We start from the raw sequence: 24,360 nt of genomic DNA on the forward strand, positions 1-24,360 counted from the left end.
CTGAGAGCAAACCGTGGTCAAAGACAATGGTGAGAACCCAACTGGGAGGGAAAGGGATCCGGAGAGTGTTCCATGAGGAATGGCTGACCTAGAGGACATTAAACCCAAAGAGGAGGCGACTAAGTGGGGACATCATGGTTGTATTCACACATTTAAAGGACCGTCTCAAGACATTTCATTCTGCAAATGTGTTTTTGAGACTCTGCTATGTGCCAGGCACCATGCCAGGAGCTAAGGACAGAGCGAAAACCAGAACTGCTCTCTGATTTTCTAAAGCTTCCCGACGAGAGGAAGAAACTTGTCTGTTGTTCCAGAAAGCAGAACTGTGGCAGACGGAAGGCAAGTGGAAGGGCAAGGGCACCATACAAGGAAGCCCCTCTGGCCAGGGGGCTCCACCTTCATAAAGAGGGCACAGATGAAAGTGGCCTGGCCCCCCTGGGCTGAGCAGAATGGGTTAGGGAGGGGATGCATGCTTCCCGGGGAGTAGCCCAGGGGACTCCCGGGCCAATGCTATATTCCAGGGATGCAGGATAACCGGGGCCAATATCATTAATCAAACACAAAATTTGTTCAGAATTACACTATATTCAATTTAGCCAAGAACAAATTTTTTTAAACTTAATCACAACTTAGGGTTTCAGCTAAATTTTATATGTAAATGTAAATGGTGTCTAATTTCTCTTTTAGCAGTAGTTTTTTAAACCTAGGATTTAATAAAAATCCGTATTAACATTTTAAGCAACAACTCTGCTTAATGACTCATTTTAACTGTAATCTTACTTCTCTCAGTGACCCTTAGAACTACTCTATTTAATGTCCCTTGATATACCTTCAGAGTTGCTCATCCCACTGCTGAGAAATTATCCTAAAAAAATAACAATTCCTCTCCCTCTGCCACAAAGAACAAAAGAGGGAGGGGATGGGGAAACTAGATGCATGGAGATTCAAATGAACAACGTTTATAAAGAAAAACAGTAAATAAACCACTTAAATGTTCAATAAAACCGCCTATCTTTTTATGGCATGAAGCAGGGGAAATAAACAACATCTAACAAGTAGGAGAATGTTTAAGGTGAATTGAAAAACTATTTTAAATAATCATGAAGGTTATATAGCAACATGGAAATATACACCTAATGACAAGAAAACAACATAAACTTGCACAATTCTAGCCATGTAAAATCTATGTATGCATGTAATGAAAACTAGAAAAAAAAAGAAAAATTTAAAGTTTATTTTCTAGGTTGTGAGAATTTCTCTTTTTTAAATTTAAAATTTCAATTTCACTGTTGACCGTTCAATAAATAATTTTACAATGAATGTATCAGGAATCAAAATAATTTTAACTTGTAAGTGTAATAATTTGTGTATCAGCAAGAAATGAAATCACAAAGGTGACACACAGTTGGAGCTTAATGTTCAATTGGTTCTTTGTCTTTTATAAAGCTATTTTTCATGAACAACTAAAAGTAAAAGAAAATGAGATTCATGTTATGAACAGTGCTTAACATTCGTGGAAAGTAAAAAGGACTTTGTACAGCAGCTGCGCATGAACTTTGGGTAAAAGCAAAACTAAATTTCTGGATTCTATTTTGCTTTTCACCTTATTTGATCTCAGTTAACATCGTTCATGCCAAGTTGAATTTTTTTCCTCCTCTTTCCCCTTCTCTTCAAGTTCACAGATGTGAAGGAAAAAAAAAAAAAATACACAGCAGCTCTTTTACAGTTCCCCCCGGCTCTCCCAGCAATGCCATGAACGGTGGCTTTCTGGAATGGGCTCAGAGAAAGTCAGATGTGAGAGCTATCTGGCTACCATCTGTCACCACGGGGATCACCAGGACTGAACTGACTTAGGGACAAGAGATTTGGGTTCAAGTTGTCCACATCTATAACATATAAATACTTCTACTTACCCCGCAAGGTGATTGGATCAGGAGAAAGTACCTAACACGTGGCTATGGTAAGAAATGCTTACCTTATCCTTTTTTCCCACCTTGCACTACACACACACACACACACACACACGCACACACACGCACACACGCACACACAAGTTCTGTCCATCGTGAAGTCACGTGGTCCTTCTGTCTAGTATCTTTCTATTGCTCTCCAGGTGCACTCTCCACCCTTCCCTACCTTGCTCCTGCCCCCGCAGACTGATCTCTATGGATCCCATCAACAAGCCTCTGTGCCCTAGACTTCTAATTGAGTTTGTCCAATGCTGAGTCCCAGAAAGAGGTCAGGGAAGGAAACAGGGGGGTGGGGGCACAGGGCGAGGAAAGGGTGAGGTTAGGAATTCGAATATTCTACTTCTGCCGGCTGTATCCCTCAACCAGAAGTCACTGCTCCTCTCAAGGTGACCTCTTCTAAACGACAATCTCTTCTGGCTTCTGATGGCCACTCCATCCACTTGTCTCACTGCAGCTAGGGGTGGTATTAGTTCCACCATTACCACAACTCTGGGTTCCTGCTCTGTCCCTTGAGATTTCCTCTACATCCTATCCACACCTCTTTTTTTCTTTTTTTTCTTTTATTATTTTTTTAACATCTTCATTGGAGTATAATTGCTTTACAATGGTATGTTAGTCTCTGCTTTATAACAAAGTGAATCAGTTATACATATACATATGTTCCCATCTCTCTTCCCTCTTGTGTCAAAAATATGGAACGCTTCACGAATTTGCGTGTCATCCTTGCGCAGGGGCCACGCTAATCTTCTCTGTATCGTTCCAATTTTAGTATATGTGCTGCCGAAGCGAGCACCTATCCACACCTCTTTAACTCTCCCATCATTTCCCTAAATTGAGAATACCAGCTTTTCCTGTCGGGACTCTGACTAATAAAGTCCTATCGACAGCATTCCATCTACAGCATTTACACCTTGAATCACAGGGAGAATGGGCAGTTCCAGAGTTCATCTCAGGCTGAGAGGCACACACAGGCAGGACCTGATGATTCTAAGATACCTGACTGGCAGGACTAGCCTGTGCTCCCCCACTAGGCCTGAAGTAGTCCTACAACTGAGCCCCTCTCCTCAGACCACAGGGGAATTAACATCAGTTCCTAAACCCTTGGGGCCCTGTGAACTGGGGGTGACATTCTGGGCAGACCTAGATTTTAATTCCTCAGTCCAGGCTCACTTAAAGAGTTCCAGTTTTCATAATTCAAAAACAGTCATGTACCACAATGTTCATTGCAGCTCGATTTACAATAGCCAGGACATGAAGCAACCTAAGTGTCCATCGACAGATGAATGGATAAAGAAAATGTGGCACATATATACAATGGAATATTACTCAGCCATAAAAAGAAACATAATTGAGTTATTTGTACTGAAGTGGATGGACCTAGAGACTGTCATACAGAGTGAAGTAAGTCAGAAAGAGAAAAACAAATACCGCATGCTAACATATATGGAATCTAAAAAAAAAATGGTTCTGAAGAACCTAGGGGCAGGACAGGAATAAAGATGCAGACACAGAGAATGGACTTGGGGAGGGAGAAGGGTAAGCTGGGACGAAGTGAGAGAGTGGCACTGACATATATACACAACCAAATGTAAAATAGGTAGCTAGTGGGAAGCGGCTGCATCGCACAGGGAGATCAGCTCGGTACTTTGTGACCACCTAGAGGGGTGGGATAGGGAGGGTGGGAGGGAGACTCAAGAGGGAAGAGATATGGGGAAAAAAAATAAAAAGAAAAGTAAATAAAATAAAGAGTTCCAGTTTTACCCCCAGTTTAAAATGGTCTCCAACTCACCAATTTCTTAGGGACTGGGGGAGGGGAAAGAGCAGCTTCCCAAAGTCCCATCCTTCCAACTGTGCCACTGTCTCAAGTGTGGAGTTGGGAAACAGGGCACAAGAACTGACTCTCCAACACCAAATGGGCTATTTTAACCTCTGAAAGAGTGGGAAAAGAACGTGGAGTAAACAGCTCCCTGCTACCCTCATACATTTCTCTCCCTCCCAACTCCCAGGAAAGGAGGACACTAAGGCTCACAGAGGGTGCGTGTGGAAGACAGAGCCAAGACTGATCTGGGTATCACATCCCTGTATTCGGTCCTGGCTGCTGGTCCAACCTCAACGACAATAACCATACTCTCCCCTTTGGTCTGTGCTAGCCAGCTGCCCAAAGGCAAATCAAAGGTTTAGTCCTAGCCCACCATGACAGCATCAGACTTTTACTGGTTTAAGATGGACTTTTCTTGGCCCTGGAGACACAGAACTAAGGACCTCAGTTCTCCTGTCAGCACCCACCATATGCAGAGCACTCTTCTAGGGGCCCTGGTGAGTTGCAAAGAACCACCCAATTCTTTCTTTTTAAAATTTACTTTTTAATTAAGAAGACCAGAGAGCTAAACGTGAGGCACAAGAGAAGGGCATGGTACACAGAGCTTTACCCAGCAGAAAGGTGTCAGAGAGGGAGGATAGTGGCATAGGAGGAGCTCAAGGTCTGGGTCACACTATGATATGTGAAACATGGGCAAGTCCCAACCTTTCTAAGACTCCATTTCTTCACCATTAAAATGAGGTCAGTAACAGTGTCTACTATTAATGATATCATTATTTACCAGGGTCGTTGTGAGTATGAAACTAAATGATATGTGTAACAATCCCTGGCACAGTGGCAGCATGCTCTGAGGGCACAGTCAATGCCAGCCTTTATTATCAGACCCAACTGAACTTGCTTAAGCCTCCTCTGGCGAGAAATCAAATTCCATGCCTTACTGGTATTTTACCTGCACCCTAGGACTTAAAAGCCTTTGTTTTCTTTTAAGGGAAAGTATATTACAACATTATCAAATGTAACAAAATGCTTTCCTGTTACGTAAGACCACTGAGATAAAAAATAGTCCGTTAAATAGACATTTTAGAACCTCCGCTCAGAGGCGGGTTCCACGAGGGCGGGTTTCAGCTGAGAGTAAGTTTAACAAGAGATGGAGCCACCAGAGAAAGCTAACAAAACCATGGGATGCTCTATTAGGACCACAATATGTAGAAAAAGGAAGGAGGTTATATCTGAAGAAACCAGGAATCCACAGTCTATAAAGAAGGGCTTGGGCAATAAAAGGGAAGATAGCTGTCTTCAAGTACTTAAAGGGTTGAACATGTGGTGGAAGAGACTCACTAAGTAAATCCAAAGGGTCAAAGACTGTAGCTTCCTGTGAGGAAGAATGTTCTCAGGCTAACAGAGAGGTCCCCCACGTAAGAAGGGATCTCACTGGTGGGCACACTGGAAAACCCTGCGTCCTTTCCTATCTGAGCATCTGTAATCCTAATGTCTTGTTTGGACACCAGAAATAAACGTAAGTGGGAATCAAAACAGTGGAGTTCGTGTGTGTGCAAGCATTTCTCATCCTGAGAACAGCAAACCCTCGAGAGAGTAATGTGGGGACTCAAACTTAGTCCCTTGTTACACACACTTAGGCATTCTTATTTCATTTGAGAGATGTCTAAATTTGAAAATAAATAACAGGGCTTCCCTGGTGGCGCAGTGGTTGAGAGTCCGCCTGCCGATGCAGGGGACACGGGTTCGTGCCCCGGTCCGGGAAGATCCCACATGCCTCGGAGCGGCTGGGCCCGTGAGCCGTGGCCGGTGAGCCTGCGCATCCGGAGCCTGGGCTCCGCAACGGGAGAGGCCACAACAGTGAGAGACCCGCGTACCGCAAAAAAAAATAAATAAATAAAATAAATAAATAAATAACAATCTTACAGTGTTCTTTTCTTAGAAAATAATCAGCCCAACACTACATCCAAAAAACACAAGTACAACCTGCAGCATTATTTTGAGTAACGAAGCTAAGAGTTCCACTTAGTCAAAGGCATCTCTGCTTTTTGCTCTGTTAGTCTCAGAAAACTAAACACGGGGAAAAAAATTTTAAAAGATTCTAAAACTCCAGCCACTGGGAAGAAAGTGATTCGACATTTTCTTTTCTTTGTTCTACCTGCCAAAAAAGATAAAGTGGGTTTGGAACTGAGAGAAACGACAAAAAGAAAGAAAGGGTAGAAAAAGGCATTTGAAAGAGAAGCATGAGAGTTTAGTGACATTAACCACCCAGAACCTTACTGAAATTCCAGATGTGTGACGTGCACACTTTGCTGTCTCTACCCACCTCTTCTTTTTCACCCCTGGTTAGCAGGAGGGAAGGATATAAAGGCAGAAGCACATCTTTCATTCAGCCCATTTGCTGCCTTTGAAGGCGATCACACTTGAGCCCAGGAGAACGTTAATGCTCATCACCATAGAGGCAGCTGGAACGTCAAACCCAGAACTGTGGAATCTCAAAACATGAGGCACCTGTGACAGGTTTCGGGGTGGGGGCAAGGGAGCAGAGAACCAAGTTACCAGGCAATGCTGGTCTTCAGAAGCTCTTCTGAAGCAATTCATATTCTTAAATTCTCAGCTTTTTTTCCTTTCAGAAGATGGAGACAATTACTAATTCTTTGGAGCTAAATGAATTCCTTCTATTCACAGAAGACATTATACCAGACTTCACAGCCCTCAGACCCAGTGAGAAATGAATGATCTACTAAAGGACAGGTGTAGATACCTACATTATAAAGTGTGGCTTTCACCTGAACTGGAGAAAGCAATCTTTGTCCTAGATCACAGGGTATTTCGTTGTAATCCTATCCTTCCAGCACTGTTAGACTGGGGAGACTAATAAGTAAGCAGGGTGCTAAGTGCTACCATATCCACTTTATACTCCAGGAGAAGTGGAAATGGAGGAGAAGTGGCACCTAACCCAGCCTGAGGGGTCAGGGAAGGCTTCCTGAAGGTGGGGGGCACCTGACATGAAGCTGAAAGGCAAGTAGGCATTGTCCTGATGAAAGCGGAGAGGGCTCTTTCTTTTCCAAGAGGCACAGAGGAAATCCAGGAGGACCAAGGTCAGTAGCCTGGGTAATGCTGTCATTTCAGAACTGGTCTAAGGACTTGGGGACCACAAAAGGGCCAGAGAGACAGAGGGCTAAGGAGAATTTCAAGGCAGGAATGGCTCACAGTGTGACTGGATGCAGCTCAAGCCAGGAGAGGGTCAAAGGCCTGGACTTGGCTAATCATAAAGGGCCTTAAGTGCCCTATGCCCTAGACATTTCAGGGAAGTGGCAGTGACAGAGGCCAGAGCACAGAGGCTGGAGCTGAGGAGGCGAGGAAGTAGAGATGGTGGATAAAGCTACTCACAGGAAGCTTGGCTGAGAACAGGGAGGGAGCTAACAGGAAATACAGCATCAAATTTTCTTTGCCAGCCTGAACCTCTGCTCTGAGCTCCAGACTCACTTCCGTCTTGAATTCCTTTTCCCTTACCCACCGCATCCAATATACCCTGTGACCTTCCTTCCACCCATTCACCATACAACAGCCAGAGTAGTCTTTTTAAGCTATAAATCAGCCCATCTTGCCCCCACGCAAAGTGTACAACGGTTTCCTGCTGCCCTTAGAATAAAATCTCATCCCCCGGCCATGACCTGTACATGCTTGTGCGACCTGGGCCCTGCTTCCCTCCCCAGCACCTTCTCCCGCACCCTCCCTCCTGCTCAGCATGGACCAGGCTGGCCTCTGTTCAGTCCCCAAACCCTCTAAGCACTTTTCTGCCTTAGGATCTTTGCTCAGGCTGCTCCCTCTGCCTGGAATGCTCCTCTCTTGCCCTCCCTCCTCCAACCCAAGCAGCCAAAGGGTGAATCACCTATAAAGGAACAGCCACCACAGAGGTGCTCCCCTCCCCGACCCCAGGGGTTCCCCTCAAGCCTACTTCAGAGTCCAGGTTCTCAGGTTCTCCAGGTGGGATATTTCCTGGCTCTCACCGCCAGGGGCTCTGATGTCAAAAACCTCAAGTCCTAGCTCATTTCTCTGCTGCCTATTAATTGGGTGTCTCTTGTCAAGGCACCACCTCACAGGGTCTGCCTCCCCAGCTGTTAGGAAGCTCATCTCAGAAGGTGTGTAGACACCCGGGTTCTCGCCCACCTGTCTCCCCCCGCCCTGGGGGCCCTCTCTCCTACCTTTGTGGTGCCCCGCCTGCCTTCATTGGGAACAGTCCTGGGCCCCTCAGCCCTTCCCCCTTCCCCAGCTCTGTCTCTCAAGGCAGGAGGAGTGTCCTCTCCATTCTGTCCTAGGCTCCACAGGTCCTGCCTCACTCTTTTCAGCCCCCTCTACTCTTCTGTGCACACTAAAACCCACACACCCCAAATTCATCTCCATCCAGTAAATGCCTCCTCTCAACCATCTCTCCTTTGGCCTTAGTCACCAGCTCCCATCCTAGGCCTGATGCATCAAAGCCTCCCAATCATAGACATTCTCTCCCCCCACCCTGTTCCTGGACATCGATACCCAGGGCAACCATGGAAACCATGGTTTGAAGACAGCAGAGCATCCACCAGTCTGGGCCCCCCCCCCCACCTCCATGGCTGATTGGATTTGAAATGAGCATGAAAATGTTTTAAGCCACTGAGATTTCAGCAGGGTTTACCTGTTACAGGAGCTAGCATTTCTCTATGTAATACAGGCTGAATTTAGATAGTTGAAGAGAAGGGGACAGGACTCTAGTGGTAAAGAAGAAAGGTTATACAAACGCCTGGCTCTAGGATTATTCGTGGCCTGATGACACCAGCTCCATTTATATACTCCTTATCCTCTTCAAAATACTTTAAAATACGTTTTCTCATCTGACACAACCATCATCATCATCACTTATCATTGGTGTTGTTATAATTAACAGTTTACAAATGAAGAAGCGGACTGAGAGACGTTAAGGGGTGTCCAAGGTCCCATCGCTAGTAAACGGAGGAGCCAAGATTGGACCACAGGACTCCTGACTCACAGTCCACTGGCAGCTCCCCCGCAGCATCCAGTCTCGCAAAGCCACACTCCGGTGCTACAAGAGACACTCTCGGCTAAAGTACACAAGGGTGCTGGAATCAAGCAAGGAAAGATAGGGAGTCTGGCAGAATTGGTTAAAGGCAGACTGGAGGACTTTATAAACATCAGACTGCGGAGTATAACTTTCATTCAATAGACAATGGGCAACAATAATCAGCCTCCACTTTCAAGTCTCACAGCAGTAATTTTATACCTTTACCTCTGTCTTCAAAGACCTTACTGCACCCTCTCCCCTTGGCTATCAGATGTTGCCAGAGGTCCACTTTACAAAGAAAATAGAAGCTTTTATGAGGGCAAAACTTCCAGCCCCCTAGCTTCTATAGACATACCTGTATCCCCAAATAGCCTTTCCCCTTTCCATACCAAGTGAAAGAGGCATCCCTCCTCTGGTAAAACTACTGACCCTGTGCAATCCCTCTATCCATGGAGGAAACCTTGATCAATCGTTTGTCCTTTCTCTCCCTTCTTCCTTTCTTCTAGCTCTGTTTCTTCAGCCTCTGAACATGCTAGAACCCCTCACATCCTAAAATCATCCCTTCCTCAGGAAGTTCACAGCCCCTTCTCCTCATACGTCATAACTGAGCTCCTTAAGAAGCAGCAGCAGCAAACATGTACCTCCGCTTCATCACCCCAGGTCCTCTATTCCACCCACTGTAATGAATTATGACACTGAAACAGTCACCTCTAATGATACCTCCTAAGAGCTATGTTCAATGGACAGACAGCAACATTTCTCTGGACCTTTATATGGGACTTGACAGTGCTGCATTCTTGAAATTCTCCCTGGCCATGATTTCCATGATCCACTCTCTCCTGATCTTCCTCCTCTCTGTCTGCTCCTTCTTGGTTTCCTTTACTGGCTCCTCTTCCTCTGCCTCTCCCCTAAATGTTAGTGTTTCCTAGGATTCCATTTTGATACCTCACCTTACCTTACAAACTCTGTTCTCTCTTTCTGAAATCACCCACAAACACAGCTTCAACTGACAGCTATAGACTGGTGACTTCCAAATTTACATCCCTTCAGTCCAGACCACTCATGTGATCTCTCCACACCCTGGCTACATTTGCCTGCCAGTATCTCCCCATGGATTCCATGGGCGCCTCAAATTCAACACAGCTAAAACCAAACCACTAAGCATCTTGCTTACCACACTTGTTCCACCTCTTTCTGCATTGATAATGACAGCATTTGTTGAGTACCATATCCGTCTTGGTTCTCCAGGAAAACAGAACCAAGAGGGTGTGTGTGTGTGTGTGTGTGTGTGTGTGGGTGTGTGTGTGTGTGTGTGTGTGTGTGTGTGTGTGTGGGTGTGTGTGTGTGTGTGTGGGTGTGTGTGTGTGTGTGTGTGTGTGTGTGTACACATGCAAATTAAGAGATTTATTTTAAGGAACTGGCTCACATGATTGTAGGGGCTTGCAAGTCTGAAATCGGAAGAGAAGACCAGCGGCTAGAAATGCAGGCCAAAGTTGATGCGCAGTCTTGGACTTAAACAGGCACTCTGGAGTCAGGGTCCGGCCCTCTCACCTCTACATCCACAGCACCCTACACAATGCCTGACACATAGCAGAAGCTCCATAAATGTTGGCTAATGACCAACTGGGTATAAAACGAAATGCTTTTATTCATTTATTTATTTTTGGCTGCGTTGGGTCTTTATTGCCACGTGCGGGCTTTCTCTAGTTGCAGCGAGCGGGGGCTACTCTTCATTGCGGTGCGCAGGCTTCTCATTGCGGTGGCTTCTCTTTGTTGCGGAGCATGGGCTCTAGGCACGCAGGCTTCAGTAGTTGTGGCATGCAGGTTCAGTAGTTGTGGCACACGGGCTTAGTTGCTCCATGGCATGTGGGATCTTCCCGGACCAGGGCTCAAACCCATGTCCCCTGCATTAGCAGGTGGATTCTTAACCACTGCACCACAAGGAAAGTCCCCGAAATGCTTTTAAATGCGAATGGGACAAAATGATGTAGAAGGCACTGAATTGTGATGAAGAAGAATCAGGAAACTTGAACAAGGGCTGGGCTGTAAATCAAGACACAGCCCTTCCGGGGCATTCACTTGCCAGAATTACCTGACCACTATCCCTACAACCAAATGGGGGACCCTCACATTGAAAGTAGCACATCAGTTCCAACTTGAATGTCTCAACAACCCTGTGAAGTTGGTGTGGCCAAGAAAAGGCCACATTTTATGAGTAATTTGAGGCTCAGAAAAACTAAGGGTCATGTCTAGGTTGCTACAGAAAATATCTACAATGAAGGGTCTTAGTTCTTCAGTGACAGGTATAAGGGGACCATAAAAACAACAGAAGGTCAGAACCAAAAAGGACCCACGCAGTTCAAAACTCTTTATCAAAATCTGCAAAAACTAAAAGTATCTTCTACTACTTACAAGGGATACTTTTTATTTTATTATGATTATTATTCAGATACATTTTTGTCTTACTGTACTATAATTCCATGGTATATATTAGATTATTAGCACTGTCACATATACGTTGTTGTAGTTATATACTAAATATCTAGAAGCACATACTGCTTTCTGAAGTAACTGCCAGTATGTATTAAATCTGTAGTTCTTTAGGGATGACTAGGTAGTCTGTATTAACTCCAGGCACCAAAAAATCGCTGGTTTTTAAATTTATTATTAATAAACATTAGAATTAGTGAAATATTAATAATATACAGCCCAAATATTATATTCGGTGATTTTCTGAAGCCATGGAGTAGTGGAAACTCTCCATTAGCTATTCCTACTGAACAAAGCTGATTACCCCCACCTATATTTGCATATATAGTAACTTGACCTTTTCAAAACTCTTATTTATGTACTGTCATTTAAGTATGATAAAACTCTTATAAACCTTTTTAAAAGGTGTTTCAGTCCAGTTGACAGAAAAGAGAGGCAAACGTCTAACGTCATGTAATTGATAAAAGGCAAAAGCAGGACTAGACACCAGGCCTTTCCACCTCCGCCTACCGTTACACTACAAAGCTATGATGGCTTCCTGGCCATGGAGCTGCCAGACTGTCAGTGATATGAGGCCAGAGGGAGACCACGTCTGACTTGCTCCCAACAGTGTCTAGCACAGTACCTGACACACAGTAGACACATAAAAAGTACATTACTGGTGAGCAACTGAATTCATTTTCTTAGAGTTGCTTTAGTCACCTGCATGGTAGTTTGGGACATACAGCATTGCCAAATATCTTGGCTTTTAAAATGCTATTGGCATTATCAGGAATAAGCAAAAAGTACTATCTTTTCAAAACTGTATGTGTTGATTCCCAAAGGGATCAGAATTCTGAGCCAGGGCCCCATTTCAGCACAAAAGGTAGCAAGTTGTATGTTTTTCAGCTTCCTAGAAAATTAAGTGTTGGCTTGATGGAGCAAGTGGGAGATTGAAACTAGAGTCTTCTCGTGGGAAAGAAAAAACTGCAAGGTCTCTGGCATAATATAACCATTTGCAAGGCTGGTACAATGGTCCAGCTGTCGCTAACTTACCACGGCAAGAAATGGGCTTGCTAAAGGAGTGTGGATTCACCCAGAAGGACACACATCAACACGACAGAATCTGTGGCACGAAGATGCAGGTCTGAGGCAGGACAAGCCCAGCAACAAGGAACACAGAGGCTTGGGGCAGGAAGAAAAATTCTGGGCATGGCTTCACAGCCTTCCTGTAAAACCCCACGTGCTCAGCCATGCTAGAGCAAGGAAGAACAAGAAGAAGCTGGCCGCCTTCAGTTTATTATGGTGTTCAAGAGGCCTCCTAACCCGGCAGACGAATCCTTTCCTATGAAGTTCTCACCAGTATCACTTACAGCTCCATCTTCCCCCAGTTCCTAAACCACACATCCAAACATATGCCTTCCATTGTCATTCAGATTGTCTAGTCACCACCACAGCACTGTATTTCCATTTCTTCAGGGATTTGAGATATCCACTGTGATTCCAAGATCACCTTTAAGGGCTTCCATAAAAGCACTTCCCCATCATACATTCCTTAATACTTCATATTTTACTTACAGAGACAAGTTATCCAAAATAATTAAGGCGTGAGGCATTCTGAATGAGTGAGTCATTTAGATAACTGAACACTAATCCATTAAGCACCGAAATATTTCTATAGGCTTGCTAAAATAAATGATGCCTTAGTAAACAAAGAATATAAAAAATAGTTCAAAATTCTATCCAACTTTCAAGATCCAGTCTGATTACAAACATTCCCTGAAAGCATCCTCCAACCCCCTCTTGCCACCTCTACCCACCACCAGAAATAACCTCTCTTTTGCTGTGATCCCACATTTTGATTATACCTCCTTTGCAGCTCACTGCATGGTCTGCTTGAGGTTAGAGATTTAAATGCACCTTGTCTAACTTAAAAAAAAAAAAAGTTCCTGGAGACCAGAGACCTTCTTTTTAATACCAAGGTGCCTAGTTCAAGGCAGGCCTACAAACACTTCACAAACTGAAATACTCTTAGTGATTCAGACGTTGTAAAGGGCACCATAACACAGCAGAGCCTTCCAGGGTTCCCGAGGTCTGGAGGGCAGGGAAGTGTGACATTAGAGAATATGTTAGTACCATTAAAATCCTCTTTGGCCTCTGTCAGTATTTCTCAGCTTTAGAGAAAGTGTTTTTCTACAAGGTAAAAATACTCTAAATTCCTGTTTGTTTGGGTTTTTTTCCTAAAAGGGAATTAGTTAATCTCAACTTGCAAACAGAAAGCTCTGGTGGAGCTGGCATTGCTAAACCTCCACTGGTCTCAAGATGTGCATTCGAATGGCTGTCTGCAGTTCAGCAGGGAGATGAGACAGCGCATGGAAGGACGTGATAAGTGACAGGAATATAGCCAAGATGCTATGCCATGTTTGACATCCAGTTCACCAGTCTGAAAGCCAGACTCCTCAGTCTGGAAATAAGGAACAGAGCACACGATCGAGCAATTAAAGTTTCAGGCTCAAGGTCCAAAGCAACCACTTCTAGCAGGGTAACAACATTGTTTTCCCAAAGCTTTAGTGTTTGGGCATGACAAAACAGGTGGTAAGTATAGTTTAATATTCCAAACACTCAACTCAAACCCTCCTCACCAGCAACAAGGGATTCTAAGTGGTCAGCCCAGGATGGTGAACTCCAAGTTCCCTCCCCAGCAGCTATTCTCTTGCAGGATTCCTTTTCCTTGTCATGGAAACAAACAGAATTTTCTTCATAAAAATAGGGAGAATGGGGTGGTAGGGTTGCTGGTATCATGATATTAAATATCTAGGCATGTTCGCAGCCCCTCAGGGATAATAACTGCTCTTGTCTTTGCCTTGTCATTGAGTAAAGGGTTTTTTAATCCAGTATCTTCAGAGACAGAACTGCGTCACATAAGTTAATTGTACTGATAACTGAAGCACTAAAACATGCAAGATTAGAACAGAAAGCTTTCTAAATTCAATCGCATTACTTCCTTCTCAAGCTTTCTGAACTAACCAAACCATAATTTGACCTATTTCTGCTGAACAGGATAGCAATTATGATTAATTAATGTATTCGGAGACCACAGAGGCAAACAAGACTGTTTCCTCTATGAATGTCCCCAAACTGCTGTACTTTGAATTATTTTGTGGAGAGTTTTTGTCTCTGTCATCACCAGCTGTCTCTTCCTGCTTTCGTCAGGGGGTTTGCCTCTAATGGAGGGTCTCTTAATTCAGTGCATCTGGTATCAGCTAGACCTGGAAAGGCAAGCTATTAAGAGTCACCGGCTAAGGCTCTCTCTCACCAGCCTCACTTCAGACCCCGGCAGTCGGCCTCCAGACCCCGTGTTCTTACCCACTACAGGCACATTTCCCAAACTTGCCTAATTATAAAGGACTACCAGGTGTGTGTGTGTGGAGGGCGGAGTGTTAAAATGCACATTCTCAGACTCCTGTCCTAGAAATTCTAATTCAGTGGGCCTGGGGTGGAGCCCTGGAATCTGTGTTTTTAACACAGACCCTCAGATGATTTCCATGACCAGGTTTAGAAACACAAATCTATATGCCATCCATGCTGCCCACCTAGAATTGGGACTCCTTCAGAAGCATAATGAACCTGGGCCAAGGCCAACTTCTTCCAAAGAGACCTTGCAACCCACAAAGCTTCCAGGTCACTGCTCTGCCAATGCCCTGATCCTCTGCGGCTCCTGCAGGCTGGTCATCACACCTCTTCTCATTGCCAGTATGTCATTCACCGAAGATTTGGCACGCCTTCCTTCTCTCCACCCCAAATGTCCCGCCACCCTTTTGATGGCTTGGATAACCACATGGATGACCCAAACAACACTCGAGCCTCAGTTACTTGACCTTCTTCACTGAGTTCGCTTCACTTCAGCCACTTATGTCTGTGGCAAAACCCAGGTGCCTGTCATGTCCAGTAATTAATTGCTCCAACTCTGAAATCTTCCACTCACATGTCACTCTCTAACCACATCCTCCTATTACTCCATCGCTCCAATACATCCACTGCTTGATTTCATCCACACCTCTGGTCCTTTTCTCATCCACGTGCAGCAGAGACCCCCTTACTGCTCGTGTTAATCACTCCCTGCTCAACACCCTCAGTTCCTCTGCTCCACTGTCCTTCCGCTGCTCACCCCCAGCAAAATTCAACCCTGGCTCAGTCCAGCTATATGTCTTCTTTGCTCCTAAACCCAGGCAGCTGAATGCTCCTGGCGCCCTGATCAATCCACGGTCTCTTACCTCAACAGAGCCCTGCATACTGCCGAGAGGTCATGGACATTGCCCCAAGTTCACTCTTCCTCTTCCTGACCTCAGCTGTACGTCAAATCTCCTTGTTTTTCCTCTGACCTCTTCCCTCTTACTCTTAGAGGACAACCTCACCCTCTATTTCACAAAGATGATGGAAGTCATCAGACTGGCACTTGCTCTTAAGTCATCCCACCAGAAAATGCAACTGTGCCCAGATATTCCATCATAAGGGCTGCCAAGCCCATCCATGCCTGTGCTGGGCCTACTGTTTGCTTGGTTATTTGAAGTAAACTCCCTGGTGATAATCATAACTGAAGTAAGCTGTAACGGTGGTGAATGGGGAAAAAAAATAGCCAGCCTCTCAAAGGATCCCTCTACCCTGAGAATCTTTTTAAGATTGGGAGGAGTTTAAAAAGAAAAAGAAGAAAACAAAACTATCTTACCTACAAGCATTGAACAAGTTTAAATACAAACATAAAGTTGCCTACAACAATAGAATGATTATAAATCCCAAGCCAAATAGTTAATTGCCTGATAATTTTTATAAACTCAAAACCAGAGTCACTGAAACACTACTGTTAGTTATGGTTTCTGTTTTTCACTCTTAACCAAACTCTAGTTTATTGATGGGGCTAAAAGTCTTTTCCTAACTTTTTTTTCCTCCTTATAATATTAATATTGATAGCTAACATTGACTGTTTTTTGCGTATAATTATGCTACTCACAATGACCCTGTGAGATAAGAACTATTATTTTTCTCCATTTCCAGCTGAAAAAAACAGACTTAGACATGTTAAGGAATTTGCCCAAGAGCTTGCAGCTAGAAAGTGGCAAAGGTAAAAGTAAAACACAGAGCCCAAACACAAACTCATCTCTGTTCTTTGGCACAGTGGTTATCAACAGAAACTTCCCAGGAAATGCACCACCCTAACCCAAGCATTTTTTTTATACTCCAATATATGCTCAGAAACACAAACATGAGGAACCACCCAATATTAATATCACCACATATTCCACATTCATTCACTCATTCCTACATTCATATCAGAAGGCAGCAGTCAATCAAAGGGAAGCAATGAATTCTACAGTCAGATCATACAGATCCAAATTCTAGCTCCGCCACTTTCTTAGCTGCCATATTTTAAAAGTTACTTCTCTAAGCTCAATTTTCTCAAAACAAAAAAACCCCCCAAATGATAATATAATAATGATGGTAATATAATAATATAATGATGGTAATATAATAATATAATGGTAATATAATAACCATCACCACCTTAGTAGGTTCTCCCAGAGATTTAGAGATAATGCACGAACACACTTAGCCACGGACCTGGCACATAGTCTCAAGAAAGGTTAGCTGTTATAATAATTCTTATCATTCAGAAGGTACTGGGGACCTGCAGCTGGTGGAGTCTAGGCAGAGCACAGTGCCCAGACTGGACCATAAACAGGCCAAGGCTGTCCCTGCCCTCTTGGTCTTGCAGTCTACTGGAGTAGACAATAAAGAAGGAAACAAACATATGAATGAAATACTTGGAATTTTAGTGAAGTGCTAGCAGGAAATGAACACGTACTGAGAGGGGGACAATGGGGAGGAAGCTACTGTAAAGGGGTGATCAGGGAAGAGGCTCCTCTGAGGAGGGACATTTTTGCTGAGCCCAGATGTTGGAGAAGGACCTTCCACAAGAAGAGTCGGGGGAACAGTGTCGGACAGAGGGAAGGGCTGTACAGAAGAGGAGAAGAACTTGGCATTGAGAGGAACCGATGATGCTCCCACCTGACAGGAGCGCAGCGAGTGAGAAGCGGAGCAGAGAGGAGACAGAGGCCGGCACCTGAGTAAGTGTGCACGTGGGTCTGAGGGCGGTAGGGAGCCTCGAAGTGGGCAGGGGATGAGCAGGGTGACAGGGACTGGTAGGCTCACTGGCTGCTGGCAGGAGAACGGGTTAGCGAAGGCAGGAGTGGATGCTGGGAGACCAGGTGACAGGCAGGAACAGTCATTCAGCTGAGAGAAGACGGTGGCTGGATTAGGAGGACGGAGGGAAGGGAGGATCTGAAGTACCTGGAAGCTAGGCCGACAGGCCACGCTGACGGACTGGAGGTAGGGTGAGGAATCGGGAAAAATCCAGGTCAACTTTCAGGTCTCTGGCGAAATGATGAATGGACAGTAATGACATTGAGACAGGGAAGGCTCAGGGCAGGGGAAAGCTGGATGAGAGAGGGGAGAGGGGTCAAGAATGAGGAATACAAATTTGGAAGTTTGAGGGGGAGATGGAGCAATCGATTTTGGACACGTGAAGTTTGGGATCACTGTGAGGCTGCCAGGAGAGAGAGAAGGGGGGCGTTACGTAAAAATGTACGTCTAGGGCTTCCCTGGTGGCGCAGTGGTTGAGAGTCTGCCTGCCAATGCAGGGGACACGGGTTCGTGCCCCTGTCCGGGAAGATCCCACGTGCCGCGGAGCTGCTGGGTGCGTGGGCCATGGCCGCTGAGCCTGTGCTCCGCAACGGGAGAGGCCACAACAGTGAGAGGCCCGCGTACCGCAAAACAAAAAAAACAAAAAACAAAAAAAAAATGTAATTCTAGAACCAAAGAAGGGTCCAGGCGGGAGGTGTTACTGAGGTAGTCATCTGCATCCAGAGGGTAATCAAGCCCTGGGAATGTATGAGATCACTTAGGAAGAGACTATGATGAGAGAAGGGAGGGAGCCAAGCGAGAAAAGAGAAGAAGTAATACCAAATCAGGTCGGTAATCTAAAACGAAATGTGGTAATGTAGCCCATACAAAACCACACAGAACTGCCCCGACTATGTGCTTGATAAATGCCCGTGGAACAAAGAAAAATTAATTAACACACTCCCTTTAGGCCTTAAAAGAATAAAATTTTTCATTTAGGATTTTTTTTCCCAAGTTCTCATATGTTTGAGGCATAAGAAAAAAGATTTTGAAGGTTTGGATTGTGTTCAAAGGAATTCTTTTCCTTTAGAGCAAAAAGCAAGGATTCTTTTCAAAAACTCACTGAAATTAAAGATTGCCTACTTGAAATATAAGCTTTTAGAAAGCTTACACTCACACTATATTCTCTCTGTAAAAATTCTACCCCAATATACAATTTTTCCCTTCCTTATAATGAAAATGCAATTATATGTTCTATTACAGATGTCATTTCATCCTGAAAGATGAAGCTGGTACTTTCAAACAGTTCAAGAGTCACGTGAGAGTTGTAAAATGCTCAAGAGATCAAGGATTTATTTTAAAATGTTTAAAAAAAAAAAAAAACTTAAGTTACCTGCTAGGCCATCCAAAAACTGATAACCAGGGAATTGAAAAGGATAAAACTGCCAGGAAAATAAGTAAATATAACAGCTACTCCTCAAATGAAAATGCATTAAAGCTGTAATTATATCTCTGGGTATCTATTGACACAGAAAACTCACTATCCTCTTGAGGCTAATACTATCACTACGAACTACCAGACTGAAATCATAGCAGTAAACACAACTGAGATACTTTATACGTTTCAAAGTTTTCCAATGTAACACAAGGTATAATGCATAAGAAGGAGAGTCAGTAACATTTGCCAAAACTGTTCCTTCCCTCAACTGTTCAAGTTAAATCAAGATTGTAATTCTTTTTAAGATCATAAGCCTCACTTTGTAAAATTCTTCTCCTCAGATATGTAAAGGAGAGGACTATCCTGACTTTTAAAGGATTGTTATCCCACTTCATGATATAGCAATCTAAAAGCCTAGGAGGAAAAAAATAAATGGTTCTGATGAACCTACAGGCAGGACAGGAATAAAGACACAGACATAAAGAATGGATTTGAGAACACGGGGAGGGGGCAGGGTAAGCTGGGACGAAGTGAGAGAGTAGCATGGACATATACACACTACCAAATGTAAAATAGATAGCTAGTGGGAAGCAGCCACATAGCACAGGGAGATCAGCTCAGTGCTGTGTGACCACCTAGAGGGGTGGGTTAGGGAGGGTGGGAGGGAGACGCAAGAGGGAGGGGATATGGGGATACATGTATATGTATAGCTGATTCACTTCGTTAGACAGCAGAAACTAACACACCATTGTAAAGCAATTATACTCCAATAAAGATGTTAATAAATAAATAAATAAATAAAATAAAAGCCTAGGAGGCTACCAGGAAGGTTACATGCATGGATGGGTAATAAGCATTCATTCATTAAACAAATATTAAGCACCAAAATGGGTCAGGTCCTCTCTGGGCCCTTGAAGATACACCAGTGAAAAAAGCCTCACACTTCCAGATTAATCGAGGGAAAGAGACAATAAACCAACAAATAAATAGGTATTTGCCAAGTGTGGTAAGTGCCATGAAGAAAAGTAAGGTTGGTTAAGGAGGACAGGGGAATGGGGTGTATCCTCCACAGAGTGGTCAGGGAAAGGCCTTAAAAGGTTACACTGGAGCAGAGCCTGAGGGAAGAAGAATCATGGTGTCCAGGGAACAGAGTTCCAAGCCGACGCAATAGCAAATGCAAAGGCGAGGAGGCTGGCGCATGCTTGAAGTTTTTAAGGAATAGCAAAAAGATCTGTCTGGCAAGGCTGGAAGTGAGGACACAGAGGTAGCCTTGTAGACCAAAGCAAGGACTTCAGATTTTACTTTAAGATGTGACGCTGTTGGAGCTCTCTAAGCAAAGGACCTAATCTTTTTAAAAGGCTCAAAAAAGGAACAAGTTCTTATTAAAACAAGACATACCTCTCACAATCTATTTATAAGTGTAAAAAAGCAGACAATAAAACAATCTTATGGTAAAGCAGCATTTCTGTAAGAAAAAAAAATACATATGGGAACAAAAGACTAACGGGATAAATACCAAACTATGGTTTACTATGGTTTGTGGGATGGTGGGTTTTTTCTTATGCTTTTCTTAGGTGTTTTTTTTCCCCTAGTTTTCTGCCTTAAACATGAGTTATTTTTGTAATTTTTGATGTTACCTTAGAAAAGAAAAAAACCCACTCCCACATGAGACTGCCCTAGTCTGAAATCTTAGTTAAATATGACAAAAAAAAAAAAATGGGGACCATTTTCTCCCCAAATTACCCTGCTTCCCATGCAATGTTTTCCTGTTAGGAAGCACTGTACAAATCAAGCGCCACGCAATGTATCAAGGTCACAAAACCAACTTGGTTAATATGTTTATCATTACATAGCAGCTCTGTCCTCTACAGCAACTTTGATACCATCTTTCCAAGGCAGCAACAGAAGGGCCCTTTTCATTAATTTCCTAACACTCTTAGCTACTACTATGCCGCTTCTGGATTTTTCCACTGTATGTCTCTTAGAAACAAATTAAGCCCGAATAAGTTGTTCCAGCTAATGAAGTGCGCTTTTGGCTCTTTCCCTGTGGTTGAGAATTATCCGGCAAAATACCAATTGTTTTAGGACGCATTTTCTCTTAGTTTTGAAATATGCAATACGAAGTTACTGCAAATAAAGAACATTAAGATAACAGCGTACAAGAGCATGTATAAATGGAAACTACTGTAATTCTTCTTAAAATTGAGGATGTGTGGAGGTCTCATGAATAAACATACTATACGTCCACATGACACAGATAAAGACGGAAAGGAGTGTGCCCTCCCTCCTCCTCTACACCCCCCTCCCCCCGCCCCACCACATAACATTTTCTCGCAGGGCAAAAACCCAGGGCAATCACTGCTCAGAAATGCAAACCACGCAACTCAAAATGACTCAAGCTCTCAAAACACTTTCCACCTAAGCTCCTCATCCCACCCACTCCTCAATCACTTCCGACAGGCTTCTCTGAATGGAAATCCCAAACTGGGAAGGTTTAGCAAGCCCCCAAACTCTGCTCACATGCCACCTGCGGCATCCGGGGAGCCAGAGCCCAGCTTCGCTGCCTTCTCGAGGGCAAACACCGGTCCCAGGATGGAGAAGTCTACTGCACCCAGAGTGGCTCGAGTCCCTGCTCAGCTGCCTCCCTGGCCGAGCGGACCAGAGCCTGGGGCTGCCCCCATCCCCGCAGGACGCAGCCGGCCCGAGGGACTTGGAGCAAGCGGCTCTCGGCCGCCCGGCATCTCCGCCCCACGTTGGTCAGGCCGCCCCCCGCGCTCCCCTCCCGGCGCTCGGGCGCACACTTGGTGCTCACAGCCGGCGCACACGGGGACACGCACCCTCACATGGTCCGGCGGGCATCTGCGGACACCCCCACTGCCCCGCCACAACCCCCTCGTTGCAGCCGGGTGGCCCGCGGGGGCTACTCGGACCCCCGGGAGCGGCGGCGGCGGCACCCTCACGCCTCCAGGGTGCCCGAGCCAGCAGCGAGGTCGGGGGGGGGGGGTTGCTGACAGATGGGGCGGAGGGAGGGGCTTCGGGGGGAAGGGGCGGAGCGTCCCAGCCAGGGGGTGCTGGCGGCTGACAGAAAGACCCGGGGCAGCAGGCTGGAGGGGGTGGCGGACACTGCGGGCAGGGCCGGGGGCCAGGTGTGGTGGGAGGAGCTCGCGCAGACACAGGGGGCTGACAGGAGGAGACACACACACACACACACACACACACGGGGACTGACAGTCGCGGGGGCACACGGGGCCGGCGGGCCGCGGCGAGCGCTCACCTGGCAGCGGCAGCGGCGGGGGCGCCCGCGGCCGGGCTGCTCTCCCCGCGCTCCGGGCCTCCCTCCCGGCGGGCGGGCGGCCGGCCTCCCGGCCGGCGCAGGCCCCACGGAGGCGGAGGCGGTGGCGGCGGCGGCGGCGGCGGCGGCGGCGCTGGCGGCAGCGGCGGCGGCGGCGACGCCGGAGCCGCGGACTACTGGGCGGCGGGGACGCAGCTGCACCAACCGACTCCGGGCCGCTCGGCTCGGCTCGGCCGCACTCGGAGACGCTCGGTTCCGCTCGGCCCCGCTCGGCTCGGCTGGGGGCGTGGCCCGAGGCCCCCCGCCCAGGTCGCCTCTGGCGCCCGGGGGGGCGGGGCTTTCGTGCGGGCGCAAGCCCCCTGACGTCGCAGAAAGCGGACCTTACCCCGGGCGCATGCGCGGGCGCCGCTCCCGCTTCTCCCCGCGTGGAGGCTGAAGGGGGCGGAGAAGGAGGGGACCGGGGGCGGATGCTGCGGTTCTGGAGGTTCCCGGCTTTTGTACTCCGTATCCTGGTCCTTCTAGAGGACCACCTGAGGAAAGCCACGGCAGGCTGTACTTTCAAAAAGATGCAGGCAGGGCAGGGACCCTGGCCCTTTCCCGGCCCCTCTGCTCCCACTCCCGTGTTTCCCAACGAGCATCGCCTGGGATTTGGTTTTTCTTTTATCCCACTAGCACAGCACCGCAGTTTTTTATCTCTTCTGTTTCTTAACAACAACGACGACTTCCGATGACTGCTTTCTTAACATTAAGTCTTCAGGTACTTGAGAACTTTCAAGCATCAGGTAGCCCCCTCAGGTACAATAATGCTCTTTTTTCACAGCTTCTATTGTGGAACCTGTAACGCCTGAGGTGAGGGTGACCCTTTTCTGAGTTTTTGTCACAAGTTCCAGGCACCTTTTTTGTTATGGAGTCCATGTCTGTAGCAAATATGCCCAGAAAGTGGTCCCCACCTTTAGCATCTCTAGTCTGACATACGTAGGTTGAAATCCTGCGTCTGCATTATACTAGCAGATTAATAATTGGCTGAGTGACTTTGGATATGCTATTTAATCTCTCATCCATAAAACAGCAATGAAAATATCAGTAATGAAGCCAATAGGAATGACTGAAAGGATTAAATAACAGCACACGTGCAGCTTTCTGCACAGTGCCTGGTGTTCAATAAACAACACTGACTTTAACTTCAGGTTGCATCATAACCTTCAGATCCTGAAAACCAGTGAACATAAACAAGCACTGAGCAATATGTCCAACTTGACATGTCCAAAGCCAAACTGTGGAACTTGCACCTTTCAAAGTCTTCCCCACCTCAGTTAAGGTCAATTCCATCCTTCCAGTGGCTTCCACCAAACCTTTAAGTCATCCTTGACTCCTCTCTTCCTATTATATCCCACATGTAATCCAGTAGCAAAGTCTGTCAGCTCTACTTTTAAAATACCCTCATTTGAGCCCTCATCTTCTCTGTCCTGGAATATTGCAATAACTTCCAAACTGCTCTCCTTGATTCCACTCTGCTCTCATAGAACTTGTTCTCAAGCAGCCAGAGAGATTCTTTTAAATCCTAAGTCATAAACCTATTTCCCTCCTCTAAAGCCTCCAATGGCTTCCCATCTCAGACAGAGCAAAAACAAAAAAATTTTTTTCAAGGGCCTCCAAGATCCTATTTGATCTCGCCCCTCCCCCCTCCTTACACTCCCCCACCTCTCTAACTGCATCTCTGTCCACTCAACCCCTTAACTACGTTCCAGTCACACCAGCCTCCTTCTTGCTCCTGGAATGTGCAGGCTCACTCCTACCCCAGGACCTTTGCACTGAGTGTTTCTTCCCCCAAGATATCAGAAACACATATGCCCTTAATCCAAATTTCTATTCAGAAGTCACCTTCCCAGAAAGACATTCCCAGAACACTCTCCTAAAACATCAAGTCCCAAGCCCCATCATTCTCTCCCATCATCTTGCTTTACTTTTCCTCGTAGCCCTTATGAGCTCAATAGCATCTGTAATGTTCTGAGAGCAGGAACTTTGTGTTATCCACCTGCAGCATCTGGAATATGGCCTGATGTTCTTAGCTGTTCAATAAATATTTTTTGAATGAGTAAGTATATATACAGTTGACCCTTGAACGACACAGGTTTGAAC

At 45.7% G+C, this 24,360-nt stretch overlaps 1 protein-coding gene across 4 annotated transcripts in view; it reads right to left on the reverse strand.

Moving 5' to 3' along the window:
• The window catches only part of ZHX3 (zinc fingers and homeoboxes 3), a 127,496-nt gene extending 105,124 nt beyond the window's left edge, over positions 1-22,372 (reverse strand). For 2 of the 4 annotated variants that reach the window (XM_082857427.1, XM_082857424.1), the window contains exon 1: positions 22,204-22,372. The gene's annotated coding sequence lies outside the window, so the exon portion shown is untranslated. Of the gene's footprint in view, positions 1-21,449; positions 21,672-21,766; positions 21,877-22,203 lie in introns of those variants that run through there. The other 2 variants (XM_082857425.1, XM_082857426.1) reach the window with 2 other exon arrangements.
• Positions 22,373-24,360: the final 1,988 nt, after the last annotated feature.

The sequence above is a fragment of the Leucopleurus acutus genome (assembly GCF_964270905.1).
Source record: "Leucopleurus acutus genome assembly, chromosome: 16".
Lineage (NCBI taxonomy): Eukaryota > Metazoa > Chordata > Mammalia > Artiodactyla > Delphinidae > Leucopleurus > Leucopleurus acutus.